At 47.4% G+C, this 9,500-nt stretch overlaps 1 long non-coding RNA gene across 1 annotated transcript; it reads left to right on the top strand.

Moving 5' to 3' along the window:
- The first annotated feature begins 649 nt into the window (after positions 1–649).
- LOC139828166 (uncharacterized) lies at positions 650–2,459 on the top strand. Its single transcript, XR_011739528.1, has 3 exons — positions 650–843; positions 1,311–1,390; positions 1,702–2,459. It is a non-coding gene; the product is annotated as an uncharacterized lncRNA (long non-coding RNA).
- Positions 2,460–9,500: the final 7,041 nt, after the last annotated feature.

Below are 9,500 nucleotides of genomic sequence, written 5' to 3'. Positions count from 1 at the left end.
GAGAATTCTCAATCTGGCAATAGGACAGCAGGGAGGAGCATCCAGCGGGACAGGAGCGCCCTGAAAATAGGCAAGACAAGGGTGAGTGAGAGCACTCCGAGATGTCAAGAAGTGTCAAAAAATCTGGTAAAGGATGGCAGGGGGGAGTGCTGTGGATATTCAAGAGACTCCCCAGTAAAAGGCAAGAGGACGGCGCGGGGAAGTGCTCCAGCACGTCAAGATCGCACTGAAGAAAGGCAAGGTCACAGTGGGGGGGAGCATTCCCGTTGTTCCAATGGTTCAAAAGGTCCCAAGAAATCCAACAAGAGAACTGCGAGGGGGAGCGCTCTGGCAAGTCAAGCGGTGTCAATAACCCCAGCAAGGCAACGGCGGAGAGCGCTCTGGTGAGTCACGAGACTCCCCTACAAAGGACGAGAGGATGGTGGAGGGGAGCCCACCAGTGGTTCAAGCAGCACCCAGGAAAAGGGGAGGAGGCTGACGAGGGGCAGGCCTCTGGCGGGCCAAGATCGCTGAGGGAAGGTGCGGGGGAGCTTGCTGGTGGCTCAAGAGACCTCTAGAAAAAGGTAAGAGGGCGGCGGGGGGTGGGAGGGTGCCTCAGCTGGTGAAGAGGAACCCCGAAAACAAGGCAAGAGAATGTTGGTGGGGGGAGCGCTCTGGCGGTTCCAGAGGCTCCCCGAGATCCGCTCAGACGGCAGCGGGTAACGCGGCAGCTCAGCGTCAATCAAAGAAGAACAGGAAGGCGGTTGACCTGCAATTCCAGAGCGAGGAGGAAGACTGGCAACCCGAACGAGGAGCAGCAGAACTTGGCATGGCCTCTGAAATCCTCCTTTAATCTGGGCTCAGGTAAGCTGGAAGCAGGGGACATAGGCTGGGGTTTGGGAGGTGGGCAGGTGAGAAATGATCCGCATTTTTGATCTCCTGAGTGACTGAAGCGCCTGGGAGTTCATTTGGAGTCGTTGCCTTACTTGATTTTACACTGACTTTTGCATTATATTTTAATGACGTAGAATTTTCCGTTTTGACATCGAAACCTAAACTTCTTTGGAAATTCATCCTCTGTCCCTTCAGTCTCAGCTCGTGGCACTTCCACTGTCTCGTGGCCCGCGTTTCAATGTACATTAGATCGCTTCCTGGGCCTTGGATTTTAAGTAATGGTCCGTCACAAGTTTGTTTTTCTTGTCCTTAACAGGCAGCTTTGAGAGCTCTCTAAGGAAAAGTGATATCTTTTTACCTTGTTACTGCTCTTTCCATGTTACGAGCAGCCACCCTCTTTATGATCAGTCTCATGCTTTTCTTCCTTTCTTGCCCAGGTTCAGAATACCAGGAATTCCAAGCTTCAAGTTTCCTGTGGAACATTGCGGGAGACCTTGATAACGTGGCAATGAGGGAGGTGATGAAGAGAAACAATACCTGTTCCTTTCCCATTTCAAGACGTTGTTTTTTACCTTCCTGGTAGCTGTGAGATGATTTGCAATCTTGCGCTAGCATCTGCCTGAAAGAGAACACGGACCCTTTGGGTGCCTCCTCAAGAAATACTTGCTCTGTGGTTCTGGCGATGTCCAGGCTTCAAGGGTGGGGCATAGGGGAGTGTAAATCTTAGGGGGCCTCCCGGGATGTCTGCAGGTTTGGGTGACCCGTGGCTGGGACGGGGACGCCGAGGTTGTCAATCTTGCCCTGAATCTCTCGCTCCCTCTCTTGCAGCACCCGAGACCGAATGGAGGAGCAAGTGTACGGGAAGTTCCTGCGCCACGACACAGATCACATTTATCGCTCTCGCCCTGAGAGACCCAGAGAACCAAACCGTTCCCATCGTGCCTTGAAGCAGCCTCTGCTCACGCGCTTCTCCCAGGGAGAAGGCAGAATGGCAGTAGCTCGCCACGTTATACCACAGGGTGCACACTCTGCAGCTTTCAAGCCCAGCTCTGCGTTAGCTCACACCTGCGATTTTGCGCCACACACGCAAATTTGAGTTGTCGCTGGTTGTTGCAGCGTTTGGCTTTGGTGAGGACAGCGTGTTTGTCAGCAGTTGGTGTCGGGTGGAATCTTGAGGAGAAAGTGATATTTCCGTGCCAGAACTGGTTGGTGTTTGCATGGTATTGTGGTAGTTGTTCCCGCAGGTGATCAGTGCTGGAGTGTTATTGCAGGATGAGGGGATTTTGAAGGCTTGTCTGTGAGATGCACTAGAGGCAGCAGTTGCAAACGAAAGGCTGAGATTTGGAGAGTTTGTCGGTGGGTTTTGGACAGTTGTCAGTTGAAAGTTGGTTGTTTGCAGGTGAGGTGTAGAGCAGAGGGTGAAGCTGACTTTGCCTGGGCGGCGCAACTGGATGGGTGTGCAGAGCTGAGGAGAGCGGGCTTCTGCGGGTGACCCTAAAGCTGGAGAACCAGCCAGCGGCAGCTCCAGACACTCCCGCAGGGCCGGGCAGGGCCAGTGTCCTGGGGCACAGTGAGTGTGACCCTCCGCAAGCACCAAACAGCAGGTGAGGACTGTGGGGATTTGTACTGAGCTATGATATCTCTAACCCATGAAACTGGGGTCCAGCCTGAGCAGGGCATGTGCGGAAGCTGTGCTGCAGCGGAGGGGCAGAGCTGAGGATAAGGGCGGTGTGAGGGGCCGGGGCCAAGGCAAGGCGGGCACGCTGTGGGGTGTGGGGAGGTGTCATCCCCCAGATGCAGCCCCCGTCTGACTGTAGTGCCCTGGGGCTGATGTAGCTCAGTCCTCTGTGTGTTTCTCTTCAGGTGGAGCAGCGTGCAAAGGAAAAGCAAGGAAGGAGGCGAACCTGTGAGGAAGAGTGATCGAGAAAGAGGATTGGAGGGCACCTGTGAGTCAAGAGGGATCAAGAAAGAAGACAACGGTGGTGGAACCGCAGGTCAGGAGAGCTCAAGGAAGGAGAAAGGTGATTGTGGCAGTATTCTGACATTGGGCCTATGAGAAACTGTGGGAGTTGACAGCGTGAGAACAATCATTAGTGGAATAACACAAGAAGCAAGTACTGTATGCTACGTGATACATCGAGGACAGAGGGATTGGTACAGGAATGATACATCAAGGGGGATGACGGGGGTAGCTTGTGGTATAGACAACGGTGCTTTTATGGCAGTAACAATATATCACTTATGTTATGACGAACTTACCAAATCAGCAAATGCTTGAGCAAGCATCATAGCGAGTATAAATGCAAACCTGAGTTTGTAACAAATGTCTCTTGTCTCACCTTAAAAGAGAGTCGGTGCCACATTCGCTACAAATGGCACCCGAACAGGGACTTTGAGTGCGGCTGTAAAGGCAGCAGCCGTTCTGGTGGCAAAGCCCAATTGAACAAGGACAGGGAAACAGAGCCAGGAAACAGAAACCACAGCGTGCGCCCATCAGCAAGAAAAGATGAGCAATTTGGAACCATAGGAGGGAAGTTATCCCTTGAACCAAACAAACCCTAGATGTCCTTCAACTTTTATTAAGAAAGCAAAATCACAATGTACCAGTAGTCCGATTAATGACTTTATAAGAAAGGCTTGCTGATCATGTGCTGGACTTTCCTACAACTGGTACATTTTAGTTGGAGGCATGGCAGAAAGTTGAACGAGAATTATATGAACAGGCAGCAACTGGAGATAAAGCTGCTTGTGAATATTTATCTACTTGGGCAAAAATTATGTCTGCTTTAATAGCGACTCAGAAGGAAGTAGTTGCGCGGGTTGCAACTAATTGTGAACCTTCTGCTCCTCCCTTGCCAGGGAAGGAGGGGGATCCTGTAGATAGATTAGGCAAAAATGCACTGACCACAGATGTAGTAGTGGATAAAGGATTGGCTGATAACAAAGCCCCTGCATGTACACTACAGTGAACACTTTTGGCAAATGATGGTTTGTGGGAGTCGCCTGACAAGCCCCTTGATCCTGGCCCGACGGACCCAGAGTAAGAGCCTGATTTATTCCCCCCGGATGTTACTTTGCAACCGAAAGTGCACACTAATTAAACCATGTGGGATAAAGGTAGAGAAGAGGCTTTGAAAACAGGAGACTCGAAAGTGGTTACGGCATGGCCAGTGATCTGTTGTGAACAGCAATCTCCAGGCTTTCAGCAGCTACCGTATGATGTTGTAAAGGAATTACCAACATTAGCTAAAGAAAATGGGGTTACTTTATCATTTGTTATACATTTTTGAAGCATTAAGCTCCTCTTACGAACTTACTCCACATGACTGGCGTTCTTTGTTGAAAATGATCTTAACCGTACAGTATATTGACTAGTAGTTATCTGATTTTTGGGAGGACTGTACTACAGAGACCGTTGATAATGCATATCGGATGAGATGGATTGATTGCAGTCCTTTAGCTGGGGAATGTGCCCACGCTTTGCCAGATAATCAAGTTGCGTAACCCAGAGAGATATATATGTGGTGTAATAGCAAAACTAGCAATGAAAGTGGTTCGGAAGTTACTGGAGGTTGGGAGAGATGCCAATACGTCCTTTTCAAAAATCTTGCAAGGATCACAGGAACCTTATGCGCTGTTTTTAGACCGCTTGCAAACTGCTTTGGAGAGACAAATTGATAATGACACAGCGCATGAGTTGTTACTAAAATAATTGGCTTTTGAGAATGCTAATGCTGATTGTCAGCGTGTGTTGCAGGATTTGGGGAATAGGGAAAGGTGTACTATAGCAGATATGAGAGTGTGTCAAAACATAAGTCAACTGAACATTATACCAGCTCTCTAGCTGCTGCTTTAGCAGCACAGTTACAAGTATTGGGAACAGAACTGAAATCGAATTGTTTTTGTTGTGGGACACTGGGTCGTGTAAAGAAAGATTACACAAAGTATGCACGCCAGACTTCGAAGGCTGTACCTCCTAGAGGTCGTCCAAAATGGGGAAAGGGCAAGCACTGTGTGAGTGAACATCATTCAAGGATTAATGTAAAGGGGGAGCCAATTAACCCTTCCCAGGAGGTGGGGGACAGGACTTCCCCCGCCCCCATCAAATAAATTCAAGTCTAAACTCATGACCCGAGATCTCTTCCCTGGAACAGCTGGAAGTGCAGGGCTGGACTTGGCTGCCAGCCCGTCAGTGATGATAATTAATTACTGCTGTGGTATTGGTTATTCCCAGAGGAGTGTGGGGGCCTTTAGTGCCTAGTGTGCATGCTTTGTTAATAGGTTGATCATCTACTACCAAATTGGGTTTGTTTGTTTTACCTGGAGTAATTGACTCTGATTATCAAGGTGAAATCAAAATTATGGCATGGACACCTGTGCCACCTTGCTACATCCTGAGGATGCCCCCAGATTTGCATTTTGTGTTCCTTCACTTAATCAAGAGGAGCCTATGAAGAGATAGCATTGGGTGGTATCACCACAAGGGATGAGAAATAGTCCAACCATTTGCAAGACAGTAGTTGCAGCAGCTGTACAACCTGTGAGGAAGCTGTACCCCGCAGCTTGTATCTGTCGTTATATGGATGATATCTTGCTTGTCATAAGAGCAGGAACTACAACAAGTAATGCAAGTCCTATGTAACGCTATACAAAAGGCTAGATTACAAATTGCACAAGAAAAAATTCAGAAAACTGCTCCATGGAAATATTTGGGGTGGCAAATAACAGAACAAGAAATCATTCCTTAGCCAGTAACTCTTAAATTCCATAATATCATGACCTTAAATGACTTACAAAATTGCTAGGAGCCATAAATTGGCTCCGACCTATTTTGGGCATTGCCACAGAGGAACTGTGTCTACTTTTTACACTTTTGAAAGGAGACCTGAATTTATTGTCTACTCAGGTATTGGATGACAAAGCTCAGCAGGCCATATAGAAAGTATTCGATGCTGTTGAACAAAAATAGGGATGGGGACGCAATTTGCAGCTGCCAGTTTGGCTGGCACTCATAGCCAATACCGTCCAACCGTTTGCAGTACCGTTTCAATGGGACAAGTCATTAAGTGATTCTTTAAGAGTTGGAATGGGTTTTTCTAGCTCACACACCAATGAAAACAGTTTGGATAATAAAAGAAATGTATGCAAACCCAATAATTAAAGGCAGAGAATGTTTGTATGCTATGTATGGGACAGACTTTGAATGTATATTTATTCCTACAACAAAGGAGAATTTGCAATGGTAATTAACTGAAGATGTGAATTTCCAGATTGCATTGGCAACATATGCAGGGAACATATCAGTTTATTACCCCCAACATAAACTGTGGGCTGAAATTGGTAATTTACCGTTGTAGGGCAAATGCTGCTGTCAGCAACGACCAGTAAGTGACAAGACTGTATTTACTGATGCCTTTGGTCGCTCACGTAAAGTTGTAATTACGTGGCTAAACTCAGATACCCAGTGTTCCAAACACAAGGTAGAAAAAGGAGACCAGGGGTCAAACAAGTTCTTGAGCTGACAGCTGTTAGGATCACTTTTGAGTGTTCTGTAATGAGCCTTTGAATGTTGTAACTGACTCATATTATGCAGCTGGCATACTTAACCGCCTGGAAGCTTCTTTTCTGAAGGAAGAGGATAATCCTCTTTTGATGGCTGAATTGAGAATGCTATGGTTCCTAATAAATCATAGACGTCATGGTTTTTATGCAGCGCACATCCGCTCTCGCGCTGCCCTTCCAGGACCTCTTGCGGAAGGCAATAGGAGGGCCGATGCACGAGCTGTGCCGCTTACTGTGCCTAAAGCCTTGGAGCAAGCTAAATTATCACATAAACTCTTTCACCAGAATGCAAAGTCGTTAAAACGACAATTTCAAATTACAACGGATCAGGCCAGGAGCGTTCTTATGTCCTGCCCTGATTGCCAACAGTCGGCACCCGTGCCATCCAAAGAGGGTGTTAATCCAGGAGGGATTACTGACAAGTACGGCCAGCTGATGTAACGCGTTGTTCTGAAGTGGGTAAATACGTACGTGTTTCTGTAGACGCTCATTCCAGATTTCTCGTTGCGGCTGCACGCACTGGTGAAAGAGCACGGGACGTCTGTAAACAGTGGTTGGCGTGTTTTGCTGTTTCAGGAGTTCCAGGATATGTAAAACCAGAGGAAAGCGGAACGCACGCTGGATTAGAGGAGCGATCCCCCGAGTGCCCAGCGCGCCGTAATAAAAGTGCCTGCTTTTTAACACTTTCAAAACCATGTTAAAGAGTCTGTTTGCCGACTTTTCGGTATCGTTTTCTGGCGACGAGGATGGGATAATCTGCCTGACCTCCCGTGGACCCCAGGATCTCTGGGACCTTGTGCCGGCACCGGGGAATTCCCGGAAGGGATCACGGATCCTCGGGCCAGCTCGGGACGTGGGTAAAACCCCATCAATGAGATAAGGCACTTTCATTGTCTGGTTTGTTTGCAGGCTGCCTGCGCGAGACGTGGGCGACACCAGCGCGTTGGGTCTGCGCGTTTTGGTAAATTGGGTAAATTAAAAAGAAATAAAAAACTAAAGAGGAAAATGAGAAAACAATAAATAAAAGAGAAAAACAAGGGAACAGTAATTTGATAAAGGTACCTTTAGTGATTTTGCTGTTTGTGCCTTAGCAATTGTACAATTGTTTGTGTCTTTAGTGATCTGTTGTTACTTGTGTCTCGGGTGATTTTATAGTCCAATACTTACGGTTAACCAATTGTCTGTTATTGTGATTGTGAAATAGGTAGTGGACAATGGACAGGAGCGATTCGGAAGAAATCCCGCCCGGGCTGTATTTTGTGACAGTGGAAAAGGATCGTTTGACTCCCTGGGGAACAGCAACCAGGGAATATTGTAATTAATGGTGGCCACTGTAAATAATATTAATATGCTGCACAGGTCTGGGTGGGTATACCCGAGATGTGTAGTATAGTAATGCACTACATGTAATATATAATGAGATATGTTTTAAATCATATATTGTCTATTATATAATGCATATTACACAATACAAAATGTTACATACGCATTGTATTTGAAAAAGAATAATCAGGGAAAGAAATTGAAACCAGTAAAAGGTTTGTTGACGAACAGATATTGGTGTAGAATACACAGAGAACATTAGATCAGGATTGTCCCTTGGTGAATGCAGGGTGGCATCCTGATGTCCTTATATCGGGGGACAGGCTGAATTGGTATGGACAGTGCATTTTATACGGGATTGGACACGCTGTGCCTAAAGCTGTAAATACGCCAAAGCCTTCTGAGATAAAACAGGATCGTCTGTGCCTCATTTGCTACACCCCTTTACCTGTTTCCCAAATTGATTTAGACTGTATTTACCATTGTAAAAATAAAGCTTTCCCCCTTTAATTTTTGTCATGTATTGTAATTCATAGAGATATTGGAGCCTGTCCTACCTAAACTGTAGAAAAGACAGCAGCCATGTGTATTTTTAAGTAAAGATTAAATCAAGTCTGCTAGCTCATTATCTTTAAGCGTTCTACTGTGATCACCTCCCTCCCAAGGTTTTGTGTCTATTGTATCAGGGCCTGACACCCACGGCCACAGTGGATGAATCACCATGGGCACAGCACCAGGACCCGCTTGTTGGTGTCCAGGGTATCCACTCCAGCAGACACTGTTAGTAAAAGAGCACATCATGAAACTGGAAAACCATCAAATTGTGTCATTATACACATTCACTGCTCTTTTTTCTGCTTTATACCCCTGGTAGCTTTTTAAAATGGCACAGTTTGAAAAGGATTTCTGTTTTGGCCCTGCACACGGAGGCTGATTTTCCTTTTCTAGGGCCTTCCACCCGGTTCACCGCACCCGTGTGATCACTGCGCTGCACGTGGGCAAAATCAGCTGTGCCCTGTGTTTCTCCCGTAAAATAGTAAGAATGCTAATACAATCGTGCCAGGAACTACCTTCACTGTGAATATTTGAATGTATTGTTAATGGGTACTTGCATTGTGGATTAGATGCAACAAAAATCCATACTTTCTTTTATCCTTTGCTGTACAGGAGGTGGTTGAACTTTTCTATAGCAGATTCAATCACCTGTTGTAAAGCGAGATGGTTGTCTCCTGTGAGGAAGCAGGGTAGATTTACCCATGCTCTATAAGCACCATGGATGAGCTATATAGAGTAACAGCTTAAAAACAAACCAACCAACAACAAGAAGCTAACGATCAAAACAACAAAAGGAAAAAAACCCCAAACAAACCAACCCAAAAGCGCAGAGGCTCCTGAACGCCCCCTCTCAGTGCTGTGATGTCCGTTTCCAGGGAGCCCGTGGGGTGTCCCCACAACCGCAGACACAGGTGACCCGGCTGGGTGGTGCCGGCAGAGAACAGTTGGTGTGACCCAGCCCGCTGCGCTGCCCTGGGAAAGCCGGGGACAAAGGGCCGGGCCGGGGCATGGGGAGGTTGGTTCCAGCTCACGGATCAGCTCACAGCGACTGCGGAAACAGCCCCGAGCCGGGACGGGCCCGGCCGTGTGCTCCTGTCCCCCCGTCGCGGGGTCCTGGCTCTGGACATCGTTGCACAGGATCGTTTGAGAACCGTTCCTGAAGGATGCGCAGCGCCCAGAGCAGCAGC

This window comes from Patagioenas fasciata, chromosome 6, assembly GCF_037038585.1.
Source record: "Patagioenas fasciata isolate bPatFas1 chromosome 6, bPatFas1.hap1, whole genome shotgun sequence".
Taxonomy (NCBI): Eukaryota; Metazoa; Chordata; class Aves; order Columbiformes; family Columbidae; genus Patagioenas; species Patagioenas fasciata.
This window is presented reverse-complemented; position numbering and strand designations above follow the sequence as displayed.